The 26631-nt window shown below is 46.8% G+C and overlaps 1 protein-coding gene and 1 long non-coding RNA gene across 3 annotated transcripts in view; one reads left to right on the forward strand and one right to left on the reverse strand.

The window, feature by feature from the left end:
* LOC139109826 (GATA zinc finger domain-containing protein 14) overlaps positions 1-26631 on the forward strand; it is a 290995-nt gene that overhangs the window by 229318 nt on the left and 35046 nt on the right. The window lies entirely within an intron of this gene.
* On the reverse strand, positions 2723-26150 carry LOC139109500 (uncharacterized). The gene is made up of 4 exons (XR_011546841.1): positions 25093-26150; positions 24683-24722; positions 4613-4947; positions 2723-4351 (listed from the first exon to the last, which is right to left on the reverse strand). It is a non-coding gene; the product is annotated as an uncharacterized lncRNA (long non-coding RNA).

The following is a 26631-nucleotide window of genomic DNA, read 5'->3' on the forward strand; positions in this document are numbered from 1 at the left end:
CCGATGTACTTTTTGCAACTCTTGATCGCGGGCAGCTCGCGATAATTGAATCATTGACGATCTACGAAATTTATTTTAAATAGAAATCATCCGGTTCATTATCTATGAATTTATTAAAAAAAATTAATTAATTAATTAATTAATAATTATGCTTGTATAAAAATTTTTATATATGTATATATTTCTTTAATGATTTTGTACGACGATGATTGCCGACCGACGGATTGAGTCTACTTAGTCTTTTTGAAAGCAATTTCCAGTAGCCTTTATAAATCCGGGAGTCTTCGAGGATGAACGAACATGATGTAACAGTAATTGGTCGATCACGAAGTGCCGTTGAAACAATGCTGCGCTCTAATAATAGGGGACGATCGGATAACTATGCCGCGTCATCGTCCTCATCTGCCTCTGTGGCTATCGCGGTTACAAAGGTGAGGCAAGAAGGTCGCACGTTAATGCATTCAGATTCTGTGAATGGGCGTTTATCGAATAAAGTGCTGGGCGTCCACTTTGACGGTCCCTCGAAATTCTCGGGGCAGCATTCGCGCTCACTTTCGGCCCTTCATTCGCTTAATTTAAAACGTAATTCGCCGGAGTGATAATTAAAACTCGGAAGGAATCCGTCTATGACTTGGTCAAATTTTTCTGTCAATTTATATTAATCGGCAAAATATAACGATTCCGAATTAAAACGTGTGTTGCGAGGGAAAATTGCCTGATAATTCCAAGTTAGAACGGCGTATCTAATTGGCGGACTTATCGAGTGGCGGTGTACCTAAGGACGAAGTGAATCTAAAACATATTCGGCGGTTAAACGAAGCGGAAGGTATATGTTTAGTCGATTTAGCCTCATCCCCAGGAGGGGTTGTGGAGAGGCACGCGTACAACCCCTCGCAGTTCGTCGCGCGCGAATATCGTCCTTTCCGGTCGTCTGCGCCGAGCGCAACCCTTATTTTTAGTCACACCAAACGCTACCAGTTATTTATACGCACGTCGTTCAACTCTGAACTCTTCAAGACTGCCGAGGTCGTCAGCGCCCAGTATTGTATCACAAAATCGTATCGCGGGATTTTTTTTTTAATTAAATAATTATACACTAAATTTATTTATTCTTTTTTTCTTCCTTACAATTTCTTTTTTTTTTTTTTTTTTTTTGATTGCCCCCTATCGTTATAAAAAATAATAAAACGAACGTATAACAAAAAGAATTTCAAAACGCGGTTGTTAATTTTCTTAGACGAGTTTCAGCCGGAGCTTTCGCAGATTTTCTATCAACGTAAAAAAAAAAAAAACAAACTTCACGAACGAAGATGTAGAGTTTCAGAAAAATTCTTAGACACCCGGCAGTCGATGCTTTCACGAATCACCCAGTCGCACAGCCCTGAAAACCCGGTGTTCCTCCCCCGTCAAAAATCAGTGAGAATACTGCTTCGTCGAGATAAGAGTTATCTGTTGGCCTCCGATACGATATAGCCCTCGGGTATAGCGTGCGCACGTACGCGCCCACACGCGTCCACACGTGCGCACACACCGCTCGCGCGCGCGACTGTGAGGGACACTTTTACCCTCCTTTCACGAACGACACGCGGACGCGCACACGTAAACGCGCGTCGGAGGTCATCGGGGGTGGTTTTTCTCCCGACGAGGGTGTTATAAGCCATTGTTGGCCATGATGCATCGCCTCGTAAATATTGTATCGGGACGGAAAGTAGCGCGGAGGTTGAGCGATAAACCTTCTTCCGTTTTCGGAGGCAGATCTCGCCGAGATTTCGCGCCCTCCTCAAAAAGGAGGCCCCGGCAACGAAGAAGAATGGTATCATTTGCGCGAAATAATCTTAACGAGGAACATTAATCTACGATCCCGACGGTGAAGCGGCCAAGTTGATCAACATGCTAATATAATTATTCGCTAACGAGCACGTCATGATCGCGTCATATTTTAATCGCGCGATAATTCTTTCTTCTTCTTTTCCTTTCCAGAAATTTAATTTTTTTTTTTTTTTTTTTTTTTTTTCCTCGGTACGATTTGGTCCCGTGCGTATATTCCCGTTTTCTCGGGCCGTAAAGTGAATACACTCTAATGCTCGCGGCTCGATAAGTATAAAGATGCTCTACAACGGTTTGTCCTGTACGGAGAGTAGCCGGCGTAATCTTTGTCGATGCTATCTGCCCGCGTCCGGACTATAATTATATCGGATCCCCGAGCCACCGCGTATATTATTATTAATATACTTGTAGCGACTGCTATGTGCGTTCACGTACGCGCGTTACACCACTCTACAATCGTGTCCGTGCCTATGTGTGCGTACGTGGACTGCCGCGTGTATACAACAACGGACAATGGGCGCCCGAGGACGGGGGTGGAGCTCGAGGAACGGACAGAAAGAGAAGCCTTATTTGCATACGGAACCACCCTATATAATGTGGAACGGTTATTTCGCCATCCGCAGAGTGTGCATATCAGAGATTTTTCTAAGCATCTACTACGTCGTTTCGCAGGCCTTCGAACTGCTGCAAATGGATTGGAAGAGAATGAAGCGCTCGCTCGACATACTCTCTGCCACGATATTCGGGAGGAATAATCGTAAACGTTGGCCACAATACGCGGCTGGAGTTATACCGCGTGTATGCACCTACCGATCGCCGTGGGAGAGAAATATATTCGCGGCTAGTACGAAATCATTTTGCCATTAACGGAAGTAATGCGGGGACCTTATCTGCCGGAGATTTATCGCGTAATGCGTTATATCAAAGTCCTCCGGGCTCGACAACGGCTCGCGAAAATAGGAAAGTAAATCCGTGCGAGAAGCCAGCGAGAGGAGAGATCAGCGTAGCTTTCTCTCGTGGTTCGGAAGGTTCGAGTCAGGAGAGGAAGATAGCCGCGCGCGCGCGCGCCCGTGCGGAGTGACAGTTTCATTTTCGGGTCCTCCTCGTCTACAACTTCGTCTACGTTGGCGGAGGGATCTCGCCGTCGCTCGGGATAAAAGCGTACCGAAAGGGTCCAGGGGGAAAAGGGAGGGAATAGCGGACGTCGTCGCGACGCGCCGCGGCGCGCGCTGTCGATTGGACCCGACTTTTATTTTCGTTCCCGCAGACGTTTTCGATTGCCACCGAATGGAATTCTCGCAGCGGTAAGAACGCCTCGGATCATCGCGCGGAATCGACCCTCTCACGGATCCGTAGATCCTCCCTCGATCGCGGCGAAGGGAAGACACATTTTTCCAATATCCCGAAATACGTGTCAAAGAAGAAATTGATGCCGTCGAGCAAATCTGCGGATTTAATATCTGATGTATATATATATTATATATATATGGGGACTATAGCGATCGTGTAAGTCGCCCTGTAAGTCATAGAATTCCATTACCGTCGGTTCACAAAGTTATCGCGCCCTGTCGCGTTTCTTGACCAGAAGCGACGCTCGGATTTAAATCACCGCGCTCACAGTTAAAAATAATGCCCTCGCCGGGGAAGCTGTATCGAGATGTAGGTACGATGGCGAGGGGAAAGCTAGAGGATTGCAACGGGGATGAAAAATTACGCGAGAGCTGTCGTTTTCTCTTCGCGAAAACGCGCCGGCGTTAATATTTGAACTAAAACTCAGAAATAATATTTTTTCATTGGCTTAACTTGTTGATCTTAAATATACAGAAGTGTGATCTCTTTGGATTCGAAAGAGCGTGAGCAAGTGAGGGAAAAATAGAGAACTTTTGTCGGCGAGCGCGTTTACGTTATTTTCCCGAAAAGCTTCGAGTCGAGAAAAATAGCTAGTCGGTGTATTTGAGGGATCGGCCCGAGATTCGATCCGCGTTCACCTTCCTCCATCTCGACGAACGTTTTGACATTTTTTCGACATATTTTGATGCATCATTCTCCTTTGCCGATTTCGAATTCTCGATGGGCGCCCACGTGGGGCACTTTTGTATCCTATTCTCCCTTCGCTTCGCACCGCGTTTACTAAAGATGACAGGTATGAACCAACGTCAACCACTAAAATCGTGCTAACTAATTTACGATAGTTCTTCGGAAAAAAAATATGCTACAATTATTTTGACGAAATAAATCGATCGATTGATGTAATAATTTAATTTTCGTTTATTTTAGTTAATTTAAATTATTTTTATTATCGAATTTTAAAGTGACGAGATTGCGCACGAATTATAATTAATATTATTTTATATGTAGTATAGTAAGATTCCCTCCCAAATCGATTATTACCGAGAATATAATTTTTCGTGAATCGTACACTTTGTACAACTCCTCGCAACGAGATCGTAATGCATGCAAAAGATATTATTGACTCACCGGTTTGATGCGCAGCGGCAGAGTTACAGCAATAGAAACGATGATTCTGTAACATCGAAAAGAAAAATATAAATTGTAGACATGATCAAAATGATTTCTACTGTTTAAAAAAATATATATTACCCGTCTTTAATTAGTTATTTAATTAAAATAATGAAACAAAATTATATTGTAATGTATGAATAAGATTTTTAATAAATTTAATATTTTTCAAATATAAAATTTTATTTTTTATTCAAACAATAAGATCGTCCAAATATACAGCGAAAAATTATAAATTTTATCCAAATAAAAAAATAATACTCACCAAAACGTTGCTCCGCCGAGGCATGTTGCCCATCCTGGACCTCCTCCTCCTCTCAGTTTTGGACGTCTTCTTTCCATGCACGAGAAACTCGCGCAAATCGCGACCGAGTGACTTTACATCGTAAAATTAAAAAAAAAAAAAAAAGAAATAAAAACTATCACTTGAATTTATCGCGCGACCCAGATCGGCACTCGCGTTTCCAAAAATTCGCAAAGTAAAAATCATGCGACTACTTTAGAAGCATTCCCGAAAAAAAAGCGACCGAAGAACTGACTGCAGTTCGTATAATTTTTTAATTCGACGGCGAGAACGCTTTTCCTGCATTGGATTCTTGTCTGAAAGCACAAGAGATTTTACTTGATTAACATTCCCAGGAAATTTTTCCGGATCATAGGCATATAAATCTACACATGGCGTAAATGTTCATTCGCGTTAACTAACAACTCATGATCTTTAAATATGCTACTTTGTAACTCTGTTGTTAACCGCGTATTTGACCGGCAAGCATAGCATTCCAAGGTGAGCATATATTAGCACACGGCACGTGCAGACCTTGTGTGTGATATCTGCTTCTCTCGCGCGTTACGCACTACATTGTACAATGGAATATATTACTTTTAACGTGTTATCGGTCAACGAGGGCTTAAACGAAACGCTCGCGGGTCGCGAGGATTACCCCAAAGCCGCGAATAGAATAATTAACGCCCGTAATTGGTCACGGAACTTACTTTAAAGGAACAATCACTCTTCGTAACTGTTCTCCACGTACGGAGCATTCTTCAGCGAGGTGGATTCGCACAAGGATACATCCCCGGTACCGTCCGTACATCGCACGTGCGTATTACTTCCGGTTCCGAGCGGATTGTCTCTCGACCACGTGCTGCGTGGCTCGCTGTTCGGTGGTCGGCGGAAGAAAGGAGTGGGGGAAGGAACGTGGCTCACGCGTTACGCACCGACTATCCGGTTTTTTTACCCTACCACCCCCCGCTCGCAGAGCATGCGCGTCGTAATTTCTAATAAAATTATGATTTTGAAATATTTAATAAATATCATCGATACCAAAGTTCGGACTTTAGGGACGGGATCTTAATTATGGAACTATACCGGACCTCGTGATCGCTTATGAATTAAATACAAGTTTTTTTTTTTCTTTTTTTTTTCTTTTCGCAGAGGTATACGTCGGATAATTTTTCAAGATTGATTTATTCGCGGTAAAAGGAATCTATAGGCATTTATGATTAACCAATCTACCGTTCGCCACTTTAATTGGGGTCTATTTATCGAGGCGCGGCCGGTGCTCACGTCGATGGCTATCAAAAGAGCGAGCAGCCTGAATGAATGACGCGCCGGCTCGAAAAGGAGATGTGGATCAACGACGGTGGAGAAGAAGTCACGGTGAGAGGACCCACCGCGATCCCGCTTATTGCCCTGACAAGGATTCTCCCCCCCTCGGCCCCCCTCGTGCCTCGAACCTCGAAACAAAAAGCGGAGCCGGAGGCCGTTAATAGCGATCGATCGCGCGCGGCTCGAATAGACGCAGAAGGAATCTGATGTCCGCCGTTCCACCTCTTCCCCATTCTCTCATCTGGAAGCATTTCCACGGACAACGTGTCAGGAATCACTTAAAGCCTCAGGTGGTTAACAATGACACACGCTCGCTCCTCCGCAAGTTTCCTCGGGGTTCCCACTCGCGCGGCAGGTGTGTGCGTGCGTGCGTCCACGTGTGTCCGTTTTACATACACACGAGACCGCTCGGGCTTACGCGCATTCAAGCCTATACCTCGCCCGTAGATATTGACGGCAAATGGTGTGCCACAATGCGGAGACTAATCGAGTCCCGCGCCGAATATACGTATACGTTGAGGCCGGCGATCCGGTGTGCACGCATATCGATTAGTATCGATATATACCCGGCCTGGGGTCTCCGGTCCACCACCCGAGAAGGGACCGACCCCATTGTCCGCTTGACGAACATTGTACTCCTGCGGCCTGCCTCCCAACGGCCGGGCATCTCCTCTCGCTCGCCCACCTCTCTCGTTTTACTTATTCGCTTGTGTTTCTGTCATTTTCTCTTCCCGAACGTCTCACGATCGACCGGTTCGGGGAGCGAGAGCGCGGGGAGAAAAGATGGACGGTGACGCGAAGAATTTCGGGGCCGGCTAATCTCGTGGCTAAATGGCCGCTTCGAGTTTCACTCGTCACGCGACGGATTATGATTTGGCAAATATATAACGTTGTGTTCAATATCCTTTCACGGAAGAAAAATAAAAGTAGCTTTTGACGTTATAAATCCCGAATATGTATGCAATCATTGCACTCGGTACGCGCTGAAATTACTATCGACAATCGGCAGGCACCTTCGGTCGTCGCGGTCGTATACACGGCTCAGGTTCGCCGGGCCTCGGACTCGCGCGCGTGTCCCAAGGGTCCGAAACGAGAGGCGGCGGATGCGAGCGTACGCGGGGAACGAAAAGCTCAAACGAATGACGGGGCGGAGTACGAATGCCAGAGCGTGACAGCGTCGGGTCACGCTTGTTTCGTAACGCGGATTCGTCACGGCCAATATAATGGCTGTTTGACGGGGCGCTCGAGCGCGTCTTCCTATTGCGTGCCGCCAATAAAATTATTCAAGGTACGACATTACGTGGCCGCGTCCGATTTCGGAGTCTAGTATCCGCCCGAGCGCAAAAGAGAATCGGCGGGCGTCGCACGGTTTTGGGGCCATGCGACTCTTCGATTGCCGTTACGGCGGGCCGTATCACGGGTTATTTCAATTATCTGTTAGTATCGGCCGCATTTCGAGACGCACCATCGACCGCGACAACGACGACGACGATGACGCCGTATGGGAGGCATATAATATAATGCGTAAGGGGATGGAGCATCTCTCTCTCTCTTTCTCTGCGAATCGAGGAGGCGTGTGAACCGGCGCGTAAACGTCGCCTCGTATCAATCGCGTCGTATCTTCTCACCATAAAAACGTGACTTTACGACGCGACGGCTACTGCCGATCTAGATTACTTCGCGCGAGCAGGTGGCCCTTGCGAAAAAAAAAGAACAATATTCGGGGGTGAGAATCGTTATTACACGCGCGTAAGAAGTTTCATCGGCAAGCGAAGAAAACCGACGCGGCTAATACGCGAATCGAACGTCGCAGGGATTGTTCTTTTTCGGCGATCAATCAAAGCGCGGTTTCGTGAGGATAATTACCCACTTCGCGATTAATTAAATATAAACGCGGGTATTTCTGTGCAAGAGAAAAAAAAAGAATAAAAAAAAAAAGATAGACTTATCGCGCATCTGCGCGATTTCAAATTAATTGCGATGAGAATCGAGGAAGTCGACCAAGGCGGCGGGGTGATTAACATCTTGCGAAAATAATTAACCTTAATTAATTCGTTGATTATTACGTGGCTGTCGCATAATGGCTTCTCACCGCTTAGGGAGCACGACTTATCGGCGGCGCCGCAACAAGCCGCTCGGAAAGCAGAGCAGATGCGGTTTTCTGCTCCGTACATCGCGCTTACGTCTAACAACGCTCGGTGCCCGAGAAATTTCAGATTGCAAGATATTATCCCTGCACTAAGACCTTCGCAGTAAGTAATTGAGCGGTGATCTGGGCTTTTCTATTCGTGATAACGAGCTCGATCTACGGATACTTCACATCTCACCAACACGAAATCAACAATGTAATAATAAAATTCTATGAAAACTTTTTCCACACCTCTTTTCGCATTTCTATTCCAGAATTTCAACGCACTGTCTCTCTCTCTCTCTCTCATTCCGCTGCCCGAAACGATCGGCCCGGTACTCTCGTGTCCGAGCCTCGTGACGAGTTCTTAATATCGCCGCGTGGTCGCATTGTATATCCGCCCGGGAAAGTCAAGTGCAGCGTTTTCACAAAGGCGCGAGGTAACGAGTGTAGTCCGCGGCGCGATGCACGGACGCATTCACGGGGTCGACTCGGAAATAATGTCTCTTCCAACCCTACAGGGCCGGGGCGGCGGCGGAAGGGGGACGCGCGACAATAGCGCAATCCATAGTTTAGGGGAACAATGAGTGCGAAGCGCGAAAGAATTACACGTTTATATCTGCCAGATTGTCCGTGGGGCCCCCGCTGTCAGGAGGCACGAAGGACTCTATCTGTGTCTTCCCGACGAAGTACGTGTTGGGGTATCGGAGGGTTCGGTGCGCGTCCCTCCTGAATGCGTCCCGGTGCATCGTGAAAAAGCCATGGGTGGGCCAACCTGCCCATGGGAACCCGTGGAGAAGTCCTCATCGAACACCCCCGTGGCTACGCGCGTCTTACGAATCTTCCTCTTCTCCATCATTCACTCTTTTCCCCTCTCTCTCTTTCTCCCTTTTCGTCGTCTCTATCTTTTTTTTTTTTTTCTTATATTCTTACTCGGCGTTTTCTCATCTTTCGCAACGAAAAGCCCTCACGGGCACTTTGATTGATTTTACGGCTCTGTGAAAATCTCCCGAGTCGGACGGCTCGAAGGAAAATCATTATGACGACGCCTAATAACAAAGGTATTTTGATATACAAAATGTAAATTTCGCGATAGCAATTCTATAGACTTTAATTAAATGTCTCAATTAAAATATGTAAATTTAATTTGCCATTAGAAGCTTAAATTAATTTATTCGCAAAAATATCTTTTTAACTGATTTTAGTTAGCGATCTCATTGAATGAAATGGATTTCAATTTACATCAATCAATTAGCCGAAGCGCACTTGCGCCTTGAAATCTACGAGCCTCCTCCTCCTCCCTCCCACCCTTGTTTTCGCAAACGACTGAATAAAAACCGACGCGATAAGATTTCACACGGGATGATCAACGCGCCGGAAACCAAGCTGACCAATTAATGACGAAGTCCCTTAATCCAACTATTTAGTTCGCGAATGACTTTTCATCCCCCTGGCATAATTCGATCTGCGTTGTCGACCCCGGGGGTTTTACTCGGTCGAACGGCCTAAGTGAGGGTGTTACTGCGACCCCTCGGGAGAGCGCTTTAACCCACGACTGAAACATCGCCGTTCCCCATACTAAAGGCATCAGCCACTTATCTGACACGCGCATCGGATTGCGTTCCTTATCGCAGCGCTGCACTACTTTCACTACGATCTCTCTCGCCCCTCGATGACTGCCAGAACGATGGAAAGTGAACGGGCGCCCCGTGCGCAACATAAAGGGGACAAGAAAAAAAAAAAAAAAAGAATTATCCTCGGCTTGTGACGCGTTCTCAGTTTCAAGGGCGTTGCGCAGAGTCTTATCAAAATTCGACATAATGAGACTAATTAATACGAACTAAAATCCGGAGCTTATATTTAAATAATTGATTTATCTTCCGCATTATCCTCCGCAGAGGTTGAAAATCTTTAAAATTTCAAACGTCTCTTTAAAAAAAATCTTTTTTCTTATTTTATTTTTAAATATATTTCTTATTATTTTTCTAAAAGAAATTTATTCAGCACGGAAAATGTATTTGATAAATGGACGCTTCTATAAAAGGCTCGACAGAAGTGTAAGCGATCCCGTATAGATTCGTCTCTAAACGCTATAATCCGTAACAGATTCTTTATATAAAAGTATCGTTACGAACACACGCGCGCGCGCAACCGTCGTATATTATATCACGGCCATAGCGTGTGTACGAGGCCCCTCCGTGTGTCAACGTCTTATTCTTATTCTTAAGGGGGTCCATAGAGAGAACCATGGGAAAAAGGTTTGGCGCGACACATTATACTCCGAGTCTATTATATCGGGGGAGTGCATTAAAATGTTGATAAATAGATTATAGCGAGTCTTGAAAAATTTTGTATAGAATCTATGATATCGCTGCGAGATGAAAAAGTTTCCGTATTGCCCGAAGATTTATACATCCTGCCGATAACTCGAGTTCAAGAAAGTTATTAATCGTTATCAAAAAAAAAAGAAAAAAAAAGGGGGAAAAAGAAAACAGAAATCGCAAGAGATCTATTGGGTAATAAATATGATAGTTTTTAATTAATTAAGCTCGATTGACAGAAGAACGTGGACTTGCCTATTTCAACCGTAATGGACGGATCGAGTGTAGAAATGTCCAGACAACGAGAAACGAGCGCATAAGTCAGACGTCACGTCAATGGGGTGGGCCATAAGTCACGAAAAATGGTCGGTCGCTTTGGAAATCGCTCGAGAATTATGCAAAGTTTTGTATTTTCGTGGAAGAAACCAGATCCTTGTAAGTTTCTGATTAATGTGCCTAGAACAGTTCCCGCTTTGACATCTCGGCGATGCACGGAGGCCCCCGGGCCTATACCTGAATTTAATAGCCAGCCGGAACGAGTTTTTCTCGTTGATATAAAAATGAGCACGGAAAAGCCCGCGCCCGTATCTATTCAGCCTGAAATGTTCGCACGATGAATATCGAGCGCGTAATAATTCATTACGCCGCGGAGGCGAGAAAGTGCAACGATAGTCGAAATCGAGGCGGGCGGGCGCGTTAATGCATCGCAATCACGGAAGTGCAATTGATGATTTACTATTTTACAATTTAGCGCGCGATAGCGGCCGCGTTACACACTTCGATGATCGTTTCATTTTCGCCTTCAAATCGCCGATTATCTTAGCCGGCGGGCGTAACGATAATAAATAACGAAACAACGAGTCGAATAAAATAACGTAATACATCCGACGATAATACTTTGATAAAGAATTCTTTTCAATTAATCCTGGCGGCAAAGATATCCTTTCGCTTATTCGTGCCCCGTTGTGAATTCTAGCTCGGCGCGTATTCTTAAAGAAGCGGAGGAAGCCTGGAGGTTTCTGAGAAGAAGCAACGACCTGCTTGCGCAGTACTTGGAAGAGGCTCGACTGAATGATCAATGAAATAGACCGCGGACACGCCAGTGGCTGCAGAACGATCTTCCAGAAGCCCGCTCGCGCTCGCGCGCATTAAGCATGCATACGACAATGTATGCGCGTTGGAGAGGCTCGCGTCCAATCTCTGTCTCTCTCTCTCTCTTTCTCATAATTGATAGACTGAGAGACCCGGCATAATACCGGATAATTTGTCCGCTCGCCCGAACACAATCGGACTTATTGCCGTCGCGAGCGGACGGGCCGCATCTGTAATCCTTTTCGTGGCCCGTCCGGCCGCTTCGCTCACCCACACGCACGGATCTTTGGAAAAGAGAGTGTCCTGTTACCCGACGATATTAATCCCGGCCATTAAAAACTGGACGAGTGAAAAATAGTCGCGCGAAACCGCCGTCGGAGAGATCGCTCGCGAAGAGGACAGGCTACCTGTTTTGGGACCTGCGGACGGATGCGCGCTGCATCTTTCTCCCAGCTCTCCCTCCCCCACCCCTCTCCCTTAACCTGAACCCAACGAGAAGATCAACCGGGGATCTCTCGTTTCGCTCGCTTTTCGCCTCCCAGCTTCCCCGTCTTCGACATGATCGATCGACCTGCGAGTTATCGTGCGCATTGTAGCGACGTTGAGCTTGATCGCGGCGATTAATCTTCGAATTGAAATAATTAAAGGTTTTCTCATCGCGCGCGAGGTCAGGTGTAACGTAAAAAAAAATTAAAAAATGAATACTATCTCTAAAATAACTGTACAATTTACGGCGTCAACTCTGTCCAAGACCGTACCAAAGTTGAAACGTTTTAACGTCCGACGTTTATAAAACATTGCGTTTTTGTAAAGCTTTCCGAAGAGTGCTAGATTCGCGCCAGATTTTCCGTTCAAACGTATTTATTAAAAAAAAAAAAAAAAAAATACAATCTCGGTGTTATCGCGTTGGAAATGGATGGAATATAACGCGGGGGTACGGGAAGAAATGAACCCTAGGGGTCTAAGTTTCTTCTAACCAGCAGTAGACACCTAAGACGCCGAGCGCGCATAATGTCCTCATTCGTCATAAGCACGCCTCTTTATAACGCAAGGTATACGTGTAGGATACGCTCCGGACGTGCGCGTGTGCGTGCCTCGTGTGCAGACGCAGAATCCGCCGGGGCCGAGCTTCGACGAGACCCTCGGAGGTACGGAGGCGCGTTAGGGTGGTCCCGGACTTCGGGAGGGAAGGCATCACGCTGTGAGAGACGAGAACTACCTAATTGAAACGTTCTCTTTCATTTATTATTCGGTAAGCAGGAGATGTCATCTTGCCGCGAGGGCAGAGGCGCGGCTGGACACTCCGTGAGGAAATCGGTTTCGAGGATGCGACGAGAAAGTGCAACGTCCTCCACGACGCGGCGTTCATCGAAACTCGCGCGTATCCGATCGGCGCAGAAGATCGCGGTTGTCCAAAAAAAAAGAAAAAAAAAAGAAAAAAAAAAAAGAAAGAAAACAATTGTAATTGCGTTTTTAAGCCAGAAATCGAAGCACGCGGAACGACACGAGGTTCTTTCACATGGAAAATGTTATCGTGAAAATATTATACGAGGAACATTGAATTTGTATAAGCTGGATGTCAATTATTATATTATTGGCTCCTCCGCCATCAACGTTAAGTGTATCTCTCATTACGGACGTGTGGCACAAAACGAAACGTTGTCATTGCCGCTGATATGAGACCAGGATGCGTGTCACGCACACATCGTCATTATCTTCGCGAGCTTATCTTAACAATATATACGACAAAGGGATGCATGCGATAGCGAAGTGACCCAGCAAGTATTACAGTAACGCAACGTCCACCTAATGTAAACACGGGCGTCCGATGCCGATCTACGAGAACGTCGTCTATTATCATTTTAAATTTGCCTGCGCGTTCGACATTATCATCGTCTCATCAATTAACGTCTTATTAATAATGTCTCGTCGCGATAACGCAAGAGAGAGAAAAATTTAAAAAAAAAAGAAAAAAAAAAGATAAAAAAGTAAACCAGACGTTATATAATTTTAATACAAAGAGATTCAACGAAGGCAGGCGCCGCGGAAGAAACTCCATTATTCTGATCGTCATTAAACGTGGGCTATTAAACGTAGGGGTCAACCTGAGGGTTTCGCTCGCGGAAATCCTCCGCGAAAGGGCAATCTAGCGATCGCCTGACAAGAGGCAAATCAGTTAGCCGTCCGGCAATATACGCGCGGGATGGTGGCGATTCAATCTGCGCGCGATACGCGACGTCATATGGTACAATTCGGTATCAACGTCACGGATTTTCCCGGGCAGGGACGAGCGTAAGAGAAGAAGCCCGGTCTCGCTATGGCACTTGCAGTTAACGGATAAGATCTGTTCATCCCGGGCCGGGATCACGAAGGACGGCGAGAAGGGACACATCACGTGGCTTCAACGTCATTCCCATTGCAGTCCCGTTTCGTTCCTGGACGAGCCAACCCCTTCATCCCCGGGGGCTTTTATACGGGTCGTTTCGCTTTACTGCTTGGTTCGGTTATACCGGCGTAAGGCCCGTCGACGAGAAGCTGCCGCTCCGATATTTTCTTTCGCGAGCGCTCCATTGGCGGCGTAATCGCATTCCCCGACACCGGTTTTTTCGTTAACGCGTTCCGTACAGTGAGAGGAAAAAAGGAAAAATTAAAAAAAAAAAAAAAAAAAAAAAGAAGGACATCGATCCGTAAAAATTCACCGCGGTGCAGATAAATATCTTGAAAAGAACACGCATCTATTACCCGCGCGACGTGTACTCGATCCGCGTGAAGCAGGCAATTACAGCGGGCGACTTTTCATTTAAAAAATTTCGTTTAAAATCCGGGGGAGTTATAAGCTCAAGTAACAGATATTGCGAGATTAACGACGATACCTGGGACAGGTGGGCGGCCGTCATTCTGGAAGCGGAAGCTCCTCGCGTTTTTATTATTCCTCCCTCCCGGCGAGCGAGCGCGACGGTCACCATAAAAATTCTAATTTCGCCAACAGTTTCCGTAACTGCGCTCGTATATCCGACGACTTTTTATCTGCCTTTGTACATCGGCGTTTTACATTTCGCATTCTTCTTCCGCGCGCGAAACGATCGCGAGCGTCGCAATGCGAGGAAGCCCGCGGAATCGTTCTTCGTTAACCCTCGTTACCAACCGCGGCGTTACGAAAATAATGGATCTACGTATCTCCCGCGGCGCGGGATATTCCAGTCCGCGGGAGCCTTGTGAAAATCCCGCGACCCCGCCACCAATCCCACCTCGAGAGACCGGAAGAGATCGCGGCCGGAACACGGTCGTATATCTACCGGGCGCTTGCACAGAAAAAATATACGCGACGGCCTCGTTAATTTGCAGACAAAGGTTCCTGGCGGAGTTCGTTCGGTTCGGCCGCACGTTTCGCGCGTGTGTAACACCTGTGCGCACGCCACCGACTCCATTTACCGCACTCTGATTGCCTCAAATATTTATTTACTTCGCCCGCTCGTGGCCTGCGCGATACGGTCGCACGCTTCTAATTATCGCGCGATTCCATCCGCGAGCGCTTTACGGCACGCTCTCGCTTTTTTAATCCGCCGGCCGTTTCTTCGCGTTACACACGGAGTGCACACGTATATACGTATACGCGGTGGCACGAGGATCGATGATGTTTACCGCCGAAAAAGCGGTATTCCTCGGGCGCGTTACAAGCCCGTGGCTCATCGCGCTCTCCTCCGCGCCGCGCTCGCCGCTCATCCGCCCACCGAGAGACGTGACCGTAAAAATTCTAATTTCGCGTGTGCCGCCGATAAGACGGCGAGCTCGTATATCTAGACGACTGCCTGCCTCGTCGGGTTTTACGAGGCGAGATCTAGGGGTTACACAGTTTTAAGCGAAGGATTTCCATAATTTATCAATCTCTCTCCGAGCTATAACGGCGCACTTCGTATACCCTACTTCTTCCTTTCTTGGCCTGGCCCGTGTCACCGAGCTATCAAGATCAATTATTGCTGCTATTTCCACGGCTGTATTGTCACTACGTTATCGATGAACTACCGTTCAAGACATTGTAACAAAAGATAAAAAAAAAAAAAAAAAAAGAAAAGATGCTACGATGTAAAATACAAGATTACGAATAAAGTGTAAAAAAAAAAAATTAAGGTCAATTCTTCGTTTTTCATTATCCTAATTCCAATCCTGGCGTACTTTCTTTTCCCGAACGTCTGATATTTAATTCGCTCTTCGAAAGCTTGGCGATCCAATTTACCACGCGTTTAAGTAATTCATATATAAGACTCAGCCGATGGCCGGGTAGTATCCCAACCTTTTATTGTTTCGCCTCGCCGGCGCGGCGAGGTCACCGTAAAAATTCTAATTTTGCCAGCCCTTTTTCGCGTGTGCCACCGCAAGCGGTAACTGCGGCGCGGCCGCAGTATATCTAGGGTGCTCCCTTATCGGGCTTTATGGTCTTATATATACGTTATACTTTATATTTTATAGCGTATACATCTCCCTCGCTGCCTGCCTGCCTGCGCCTTCGCCTCCTACGCCGCCAACTCCCGCGCCCACGTTTCCTCCTCGCGGTTGCATGCAGAACGCGCGCGCCGCTCGTTTCTCCGAGAGCGCAGATATTATGCCGTTGGCGTACTCGCTCTGCTTCCGACCCGGCCTCGCCTCCTCTTTCGCCTCGGACACACTCGGCTCTCCGTTCCATGCCTTTTCTCCATTTTTCTCTCTCCTCCTGTCCCTCCCGCCTACCCGCAATCGCCCTCCTTCCCTCCGCCGTTCCCTTTTCTTTCTCTCTCTCTCTTTCTCTCCCCGCGGCCGGCCCTACGTTCTTTCGCAGGAGAAACATTTTTCCGGAGTATTACTTTTATCGGCCGCCGTTCATACGTGCGCCGGGTCCGCGATACTATCCGCTAATTAATTGCCGCGAAAAAAAAAAAAAATATATATATATATAAAATGAGAGCGGTCGTGTATGCGCGAAAAATTCAAATCGCGGAGAGGAATCAGTTTTTAGGGACGTGCATGCATGTGCCCAGACGATCGGCGACGAGCTTCGTGTCTAATGGCAGTTTCGGCCAGCGCACCGCGGTGAACGTGACAGAACCGCTGGTAATGACAGGTCGAGCCTCGTTTAGCGACAGCGAGCGAGCGCATAGCAAAGTGCTATTTTTTTATTGCGTGCAAGCGCGACGCGGCCGTAACTCGATGCCGCGAGTTTGCGGTCCGGGTAAACTTGTTTCTCCGCTGTGCGAAATCGATGCTTCCCTCCGTGTCGCAGCTTCGCTCTACAAAATTCCTGCATTGTCCCGGTCTCTTATTATATTAAAATAATTGAGTGAAAAATTTTTAATCACTTTTAATCTTATTGAAGAATTAATTTTTTTTAAAAACTCTAATATTATTTTTAAAAGCGACATGTTGCTCGGTACATCCTGCGTTTTCATAGTAAAACTCAAATCGTATCGGAATTAAATTTAATTTATCCAAAAATTTGTTTTTAGTTTTTTTTGGTTTTTTTCCCTTTATCAACGTTTTATGCAGAATATTTGTGACGATCGGAAATTTGCATGCGAGCTTTACCGCTTATCAAACTGTCGTGAGTCTTTTATTATAAAAAAGAGAATGTCGATATTAAAAAAAAATGTTTTTTAACTTATCGCGCGTATCCCTCGAGCGGAAAATATCGGAGCGAGCTGCACGCAACGGAGTTGCAACAACGTGCTGCGTGCCTAATAGCTATTTCAACGCCGCGGCCACGAACGTGACGGAACTTTCAATAATTACAACTTGATCAAGTTTCAAAGCGAGAGCCCCTCATTGTCATTATCGCTGGCAATATGACACAAAATTATTATTTAGCCATGGGTGACAAATGTCTCATCGACGTACATATTTTAATAAATGAAAATATATATATCTCGCGATATTGACGCCGGGCAAGAGAAAACCGATTGACGCCGGATAACATCTCGATGAAGCTCACGTTGAGCAGCTTTCTCGCGGAAATGGATCGTCATAGGCGACGGTGAAATCGCGAACGGTCGATGAATCCGCGATACACCCGCGACTGTTCCGAATAACGATCGTTCGTATTCGTTGATTTACCTCGGATAAACAATAAAAAAGAACAAGAAAAAAAACACATAAAAAGAATGTCCACCCGTCGCTGTCGTTTCTTAATTAAATCGCGCGCGGTTTGGTAAACGATTAAAAGCAAAAATCACGGCGGAAGAGCTCTTTTCTTGAATCGCTATCGATATCGCATGCCTATTATGAGAGCGGCGCGCACGAGCAACAAGTCGGCGGTCTTTTACGTGCTGAACTTCACTTCTCGGCTAGATAGATAACATTCAGAAGTCTGACGATTATCGCTCTCTCGTCGCTGGCAGCCGTGGTTGGCTCCCAGCGGCTGGTAGTCGGTGCGCGCCGGTGTCATCTCGATATCGCGTTATCGTATCTGATACGTACGTCCATAACCCGCAAGGTATTACGATTCACTTTGGCACAATGGATATTGTTGTCGGCTGACGTGTGACTGACAGCCGCGGCTTTTGTGAATGCGCCTCTCAGAACTCGACTCTCGTTCGCTCGCCGGCGTTATCGACGCGCGCCCGAAGGATATGGATTTCAGGATCGATTCAATGGTGGATTTAACGAATAACCACGGTGGCCGGAGTTATAGCGGAGGCGCGTGCGGCACGCTCGCAGAGAGTTTCTCTCCCGCGCCGCGCGGATTACGTCCTTATTTACGAGTCTTACTTTGCGCCGAGCCGCATGCCGCTCCCGTTGGCCGTCTCTCTTCTCTTTCTCTCACTCTCTTTCGCGAATATCGCTGGAAAATCCCACGTTTCCCGATACTCGACGCTCGTTCACCGGACGGCACGAATCGCGTAAATGTAGTCCCGGTTGAGAACTCTCCGAGTTCTTTCGAGGTATTTCGGATGTCTGAAAACTACGAAAACGGTGGTCGAAATTTGTAAACGATGTCAGTGGCGTCCGAGGACTTTTTAATCCCTAAAGGATAACTCGTATCCGCTACGTGAACGCGAGATATTTAAGAGTCACGCGGATAACGAAGCGCGAGGCCCGCTAATGAAAGGCCCCTGTGCAATAGGACCGCTAATTAACAGCTTCTCGGGGAGTTAATTTGAATACAAGCTGGCCGGGGCAGCTTACACGTCGCTCCTGTGTGCACGCCTCCTCGTCCCGCGTCCCGGTTACGTGTCACGATACGTGCGGGTTATACACGCGTGTGTTCCTGTACGTGTATCAAGCGTGTAGCCTGCATGCGCTTCTCCAGGCACCCGGGGAGTGCTTCCTCCAGCTATCGGATTCTGCCAACCGTAGGAGCGACTAATTTAAATACACATGTCGATGCGTGCGAAGATTGCACCTATACCGCGTATCCGGCCGAGACAACCTCTCGATGCCAGAAACCAATACACATAATACTCGCGCGACTCGCTCCGCTCTCGTGCGCTGCTTTGCGCTCGCCCGAGCTGATGTATGTAATACGTCGACAGTTACGTCCACCTCAAAGTATCAGACGCGAATCGGGAATCGTGATAGGCATCCTCGCATCGTATAGCTTCCGCCGCGTAATCGCGGACGTTATCGGTTAATGCGATGTCAATTTTCTAATGTATAAAACCGGATTTTTGTATATTTTTTAAATATTTTTTTTTTGTTTTCTCGAAAAATGAATCGACGCTACTGATAAAAAATATCTTTACTTTCGTCTCACTTGTGTTAATTCTTTCGGCTTATAAGACTAATGGGTTTTAATTAAAAATACAATTTGTATTGAATTACGAGAGTGTTCGATCTCAGACAACGCCGACTGAATTTGAGGTTTTTTTTTTTTTTTTTAAGAATTAATAAACTAAAATGTTAGAGCGAATCTTGTAAAGGACTCTATTTACTCCGTTGAGAAATGAAAAAATGAAAAATTGAACGCACGATGGACGCAGATAGGACCGGAAGGCTTTCTTTATCCAAGCCCGTCTCTTTTCACTGACACAAATGTCTCGTTTAACCGGTAGCAGACGATGACACGCCGAGGAATGTCAGTTCGCGTCAAGGTGGTGGTACGAAGATACAGCCTGCTGGACAGGCGAAATGGAGCTTTGCATACGTCCGGTTAGTCATATCGCTCAGGTGGCATTGAATCCACTGAATCGCTAATGAGACTACCAATCGACAGACGGAAAGAGAAAAAAAAATAAAGCAAAAAAAAAAAAAAAAAAAAAAAGGCGGCCAACTTGCAACCAGCCAGGCCGGTTTCGCCTCTGCTACTCCGCTTATCTGACTCTCGCTCGAACCTCTTCAACATCTACCAACTGCCAATTATAAAGCACGTGACATGTACATCATCGAAAGTTTCGCGTGGTGACACTAGAATTTTCCCACGAATATTGGTATTCCGAGGCGAGGCTGATTTTCATACGCGCGCGATACGAGCACCGTGTTGTGCATGAAACTCTTGCGTACGTTGTGTCTCATTATTCTGATATATTATTCCGTATATTTTCCTCGGCGAGCACGCGAACGCGGCGTCACGCGAACGCTTAAGAAAGGAGTTACGCGTCGCGTCGCTAGATGATATTTCCCGATTACGTATCCCTTCCCGACCGCCATTTTAGCGGCGACACATTTATTGTAAGTCGGCGGGCTAAACGCGGCGGGGATCGAAAATACGATATCAGCCTTTGAATTAAACGGGTGTGTCTAAGAAGCAGCTGTCGCTACACGTAGCGGCTAACCCGATCGGATAAGACACTTAATTTCAGACGCGCATGTATTTTATTTTCTTCCTCTTTTTTTTTTTTTTTTTTCCTCTTACGTTCCCGCTGTCTTCGGGAACACCTTACCGAACGTCATTAGTGCAGTTAGCACATTAACATCGACTACCAATTATCAGGCACGCGTATCAGATACGAGACGCCCACGACATTCGAAAGTAATGCGTGTTTTTCAAAATCAGTGTCAATTCGCACGGACTAATCCAAGGTATTGCTCGCGATTTTTATACGCCTTGTAAATAAGTAACACTTTTTGATATATATTATTTAAACGAAATAACAATTGTAATAATTCTCGTAGCGCGAAGCCATATTGGTTTGCGAATAGTCACGCCTATAATCTTCTCGGCGAGACGCCACGACGAATCAAACTTAAATCCTCGAAAGTAACAACCCCGTCAACAGAGGGTAGATGCTGTCCGCGGCAACGGAGATGCGATCAATATTACACCCTTCTCTCACTCTCTTTCTCTCGCCGTCCCTCTTTCTTCTTCCACCCTTCATGCGCTCACTGTTACGCTCCTCGATCTTTCTCTCTTTCCCTCTCTCGCCGCTTTTCCTACCCTTTCGCAGTTCGCGCCCATCTTCCTCGCGCCTCCGCTCGTTCCTCCCTTCGCGAGAGCTCTCCCCTATCTCTCTCTCTCTCGAACTCCCGTCTCTTTCGCCCCTAGCTACTCTCACTTCCATCGCAGACTCTTCCTCTTCCTTTCCCCTCTCTGATTCGTTCCTATTTACCTTTCTCTCTCTGTCGATGCTCCCGTTTCCCACCCCTTCTCGCTCTCCTCTTTCCCTTTGCGTTTCCGACTTCTCCTCTCTTACCGGCATCACGGTTTAGCCATCGCCCTTTCCCTTTCTTTCTCTCTCTCTCTCTCTCCGCTTCATCGTCCCTGCTCGTCTTTTCGCCTTGTCTCTCGCGTCTCTCTCTAGCCACCCACCCCATCGCCGCCCCCGCCTCGGCTGGGCCGTGACGTCACTATCGTGGGACGCCATCTTGCCATCAGACAACCGAGGTCCTCCGTTATCGTCCCTCTATATAGCCGCATCCCCGCCCGGCTTTTCCGACCCTCCCGGCAGAATCCCCGCAAGGATCTCCGGCAAGGATTCTCCTGCCACCCGCGCGCTGCTGCCGACGAGCGAATTCGCCGGCACGCAAATTAACGAGATTACTCGGGGTTTTCGACCCTACCCACTTTGACACCCTCCGCGCGCCTCCCTTCAGCCGGATCGCCGCTTCCTTTGTCAACGTGGATGTCGTTACGGCGCGGGAGACAACGTACCAGCGAAAATTGCGGTGAATACCCGGCGAATTTTCGACAGAATGGAATTTAGATGTGAGATTACGGAGCGGGGGAGGGCAAAATTCATACACTCGATCAACAAGCCGCGACGTAAATTTACCTCTGTTAATCGACGAAAAGAGTTGGAGCAGCGATGTCCTTATTATTTATTTATTTTTTAATTTTTTTTTTATTTAATAAATAAGATAACGAACGTTACGCAAGCGTAAACTCGTGGAAAAATTTCCGAACTGTTACTATCCGTTGCATCGACAAGCGTTCTCGTTCCCGAGTCTACCTACCGCAGCCGCTATCGTGTGTGACAGGGGCGCGTGCACCTACAAAGCGTACTTCAGAGATGACTCGAGTATCGAAGAGTTGCATATTGGTAGTTGAGCCTCATTGTTTCAATTCACACGGCGGCTCTGTGTAAAGGATCGCCGGAGAATCGGAAGAAAGGGTTCCGCGGGGAAAAAAAAAAAAAAAGAGGGTACGGCGGGGACCACCAGTGCTCTCGATTTTAGACCCTCTTGTTGGACTCCCTTGCCTATCTATCGGCCAATAACGCCGGGCTGGACGCCCACATTGTGCCGGCGCGTTACAATAACGGAAGAAACGGATTTGCAGCTAGACAACGGCACGGACTCGCGGCTCGCAGTTACGTAAACTACGCGCTGGACGAAACGCTTTACGTCACAGGGATTCTGGGAATAATCTATGGTATTTTAAATCAGCCGGTGAATGATATAAACCTCGCGATCCGCGCGCTCTGACCGCCCAAGTTTTTCATAGTTGTGGGAAAAAAAAAAAGAACGGTAACAATGGACGGCGGCGCATATACATGCGGACGGTGTATCGTCGTGCGCGTGTAAATAACCAGGCGATAATCGCGTCGATGTGTTACTTAAACTGCGGCTGGGTCTTCGCGGCGATCTTTAAAACGCGATAACGCACGGAGCACAATTGCCGGGCGAATCCGGTAACGGGGTCCCCCCCAGATCCTTCGCACGGATCCTCGATATACGTTTCGCAATCGCTCGGCGTTTCCGACAGATCGTCTTCTCGCCTCGGCCTCTCAGCTGATTCCCGGGCCGTATCTCGCGCAGAGACGAGACGTAGATATAAATTCTCGCGCCGCGAACGTGTTTCTCGTGACGGAGGAAGCGTCTCCGCGGTTTCGTGAACGCTCGAGAGACGAATTATGCGAGCGCGTTGGCATCGGCCGCGGACAATCGGCCGGATAGGATAGGTTTCGCAACTGATTCGCAGCATATGCGGCGCACTCGAGGGAAGTGCCATGCGGCATCTGTAGTGCCGGCGCGTGCCTGACAATGCGCACTTTCTCGTCGAGTGTTCTTCCCGGGGCATTCTTCGGTTTTGTATTATCGACCCCACGCCCTGGACCACCACCGCACAATGCACGGGCACGTAAGCCGCGCGTTAACGAGTAACTGACGTAATAAGCCACCCTGAAGACGGCGGCTGCACGGGAGCTTTCGTATCCGTCATACGCGAGCTGCAGGAGAGCGCGCGGCGTACGTTATATAATATTAATCCGTCGCGTTGAACGCCTAAACTTGCGGTGCTGATACTTTACATTCACGTTCGAATTTTATTCTTTTCTCCTTTTTTTTTGTTTTTTTTTTTTACATTTTATTTCTGCAATCTATAATATCCAAATAATTGAAAGAAGACAGTAAGAGAAAGAGAGAGATTACTCGACTCGAGAAAATTGAGATTTAATTTTACGTTCGCGGCGGAAAAGAGAGCGCCGTGAAAATGTATAACGTCGCGAGATGCAAGGCCGCTTTGTAATCGCGGGCCTCGACATTGGAGCTTTAACAACGTTAAACGATATGTTCACAACGTCGCCTGATACGGTCAATCGATAACCGCGACACGGGCCAATTTTGGCAATTAGGAACTCGGATAGAGATGCGGCGGACGCGCTCACACGCGCCCGCGTAGCCGATGAACGTCCTTGCCGATTCATCGTGTGACGAGTATCGCGTCGACCTATCTTCACCGGGCCATAAATCTGAGACGATATTGCGCGGTTTGCGCAGATTTGACCCGTCTCCCGTCGCCCCAGCCCCGACGCGCGCCGTTAGTGAGATTATGCCGCGGCGTACGTGTGTCACAACGCTTGAGGAATTTATGCTTAAGCCGATATCTGCTGCTCACGTTTTGCATACTCCCCTCGTAGGCGCACGTGTACGCGCAGCCCGGTAAGATCGCGCGACGCGATTACTAGCGAAATTTATAATGGCCCTCCCCCTCTTCTCTCCCCCCCCCCGTGTCCCGAAAACAGATAATTACGGATCAAAGCCAGACGTTCGCGAAAGAAATGCATCGCGAGATGAAAATTCTTAAATATTAAAAAAGCGACGTGTTCGCGGCGAGTCCAGATTTAAATGTGAAAATACGTGTAAAAGATAATCTCCCACGTTTGAGTTAATGTATACGTTATTTGTGCATTTTTTTCTACCTAGCGGAGATCTTATTTTACACTTTCATACTTTGTACTTATTTATTTCTATTCACTTTGATATTAAAATGCTTTCAAGAACGTGAGCTCACGACCGCCCGTTCCCTGCGCTCCAGTTTAATGTAAACGACGTTTGCACGTAATTTATTGGATGTGTCTCATCTTTGGATACCGATCGGCAAAATGGCGATATAAAACGGGCGAAAAAGGGGGATAAAATGAAAATGGTGGCTGGGAATATTATCACCGGTCACGAAGAACGGCGGGTCCGGTGTGCGTGCGCGGGGGCGTTCACGATCTTTGCTGGAAAGTCGAACCAATGAGAATGGCGAGCACGTCGCGTGACACGGCGCGATCTTTTTCACGCTCCGGAACACGCTCCACCCGTGGAAGTGGAACTTCTAGAGGCCTCGAATTATCGCCAGCGTCATCGTCATTCCCGCACCGCGTATAATATCCCGCGATCATTGTACAATGTAGCAACATATTTTCTTTTTTATTCTATTAATTAACGTCAGAATTCGTGATACCGAGCCTCGTGTAATTCTACATTATTTTTTTCTTTTTTTTTTAGCATAAAACATTAAAATGCATCAGAAGAATATATGGGATTTCTTTCTAAAAATAAATAACTTTGACTCACCGGTACGATGCGCTGCAGCTGAGTTGTTAAATACGTCGATCTGCAAGAACGAAAAATACAAAGTCTAGATTATAATAACGCAAATGACAAGCGGTTGGTATTTTAATAATTAATAATTATCGTTTTATTTATTCCTTCCAAGTAAATACCGTTTTCAAGTTCAATTCCTAATCGCGGCCAATTTATTAATAATTAATTAATAAAGTTTGATGAATCAACGTGTTCAATTTTCTCGTAAATAACGAACAGTAATAAATTTCAAAAGTGCCCGGAAATTATGTAGAAAATATTATACTGCTCATCGGAAAATGGTGGAGTACAAGCCGGCTCCGACAGGCTAGATAATTAATTTCAAGGACAGTTTTTAATTGAGCACCAAGATATAACAAGCAAATAAGAAAATTATTTACCTTGTCGGTGCTCCGCTGTCGCCCGATGCCTCCCAGGCGTCCTCCTTCTTCTTTCTTCCCGTATCCATAGTAGCGGCACTGGTACTTGCACACATACTTGGCATTTGCATTCACAATGACATTCGCGCGCGACACAAACGCGATTAAGATACCGGTAGCATTCGCGCCGATTGCTCGGTGATCGCGCGGCGCATCACCTACACGCGGCGGATTTCGTACGCGAAGCGCTCCCTTGCATCGCGACCGGCGAAGGGAAAAAGGGACGCACGAACCGAGAACACGTGTCGCGAATCGCGTGCGGCGCGAACCGATGACGAGTTCCGAATACGCCTGCGGAAATTCGAAAATGGTCCAACTTCACGCGCCGTTCGCCGCGGTGACTCTGCACCTGTTGCTCGTACCTGCACTTCCGTGCAGTCTCCTCCGCGTAACCTGGAACAAATAAAGCAGACGCACGTTTTAGGAGATTTACGCAGAGCGATGAAAAGTGAGGAGTACCGAAAGGCGAGAACGAACATTTTGCGGACCGACCGATCTCGCCGTTTCGTACATCTCGAAGAAATTTTCGTTTGACTGAGAACGCATTTTTAATCTATAAAAATCTAATAGTTTCGTTCGCAAAAAGGACGGTGTTGGAGAAAATATATAAAGTAAAACGTGGCAGTTTCGCCGCGTTGGTCGTCGCGATTATAAGCCTCGGTTTTCGACACGGGATTTCAGCGCAATTCGCCGTTTATCTATCTGGCCGGGCGAGATGCCCATAGATTACCGGCGGCCGTTTCACCGCGAGCGGGAACGATCCAAATATATATCCGAATGTTTCTCATGAATCACTGATAGCATCGCGTAGGGCCGAGCACTTTTTCGTTCGTGGCTCGTTCCGTAGCATAGGGTCTCATTTGGAACACTGGGAGCCCCGTGGTTGATAGGTGTCGCATGATTGAAAGGTTCGCCCCGCGAGCCGATCGGCTATCTATCGATGATTCCATTTCGGGCCCTCCTCCAGGAACCTCACGAACGCGAGGCCTGGACTTTCTTAAGCACGGAGCAAGATCCTGCTTGAGATACATCTCGAAGAGTCAGTCGCAGTGTTCTATCGTTTTGTTTCTCTCTTTTTAGTTTCTTTTTATTTTTTTAATTTAATTTTATTTTTTACTTTTTCTATTTTTTTTTTTTTTTTTTTTTTAAAGCTCTCAAAGATATTGAGATATTTAGATACTCGAGACGCGATCAACGTCTGGAGCTCAGAATCAAGAATCAAACGAGCTCCGAGATACAACCGGTCGTAAAATATAGAATTCAAGGAGCAAATAGTCTTGTATTCTTAATTAATAAAACGTTTTCAGGCGACGTTGGAAAATTTGTAGCGCCGTTATTAAGCCTCGAAAGTATGTCCCCATAAGAAATATTAAATAGAGCATAATTCTTTTTTTTTTTTTTAATAAAGAAACGGCAAAAATTAATCTGTTGCGTACATCGACGAAGAAATGGGATATGAATAATAACGACGCGCATAACAGGGTGAAACGGAGGCGTGAA

This window comes from Cardiocondyla obscurior, linkage group LG18, assembly GCF_019399895.1.
Source record: "Cardiocondyla obscurior isolate alpha-2009 linkage group LG18, Cobs3.1, whole genome shotgun sequence".
NCBI lineage: Eukaryota > Metazoa > Arthropoda > Insecta > Hymenoptera > Formicidae > Cardiocondyla > Cardiocondyla obscurior.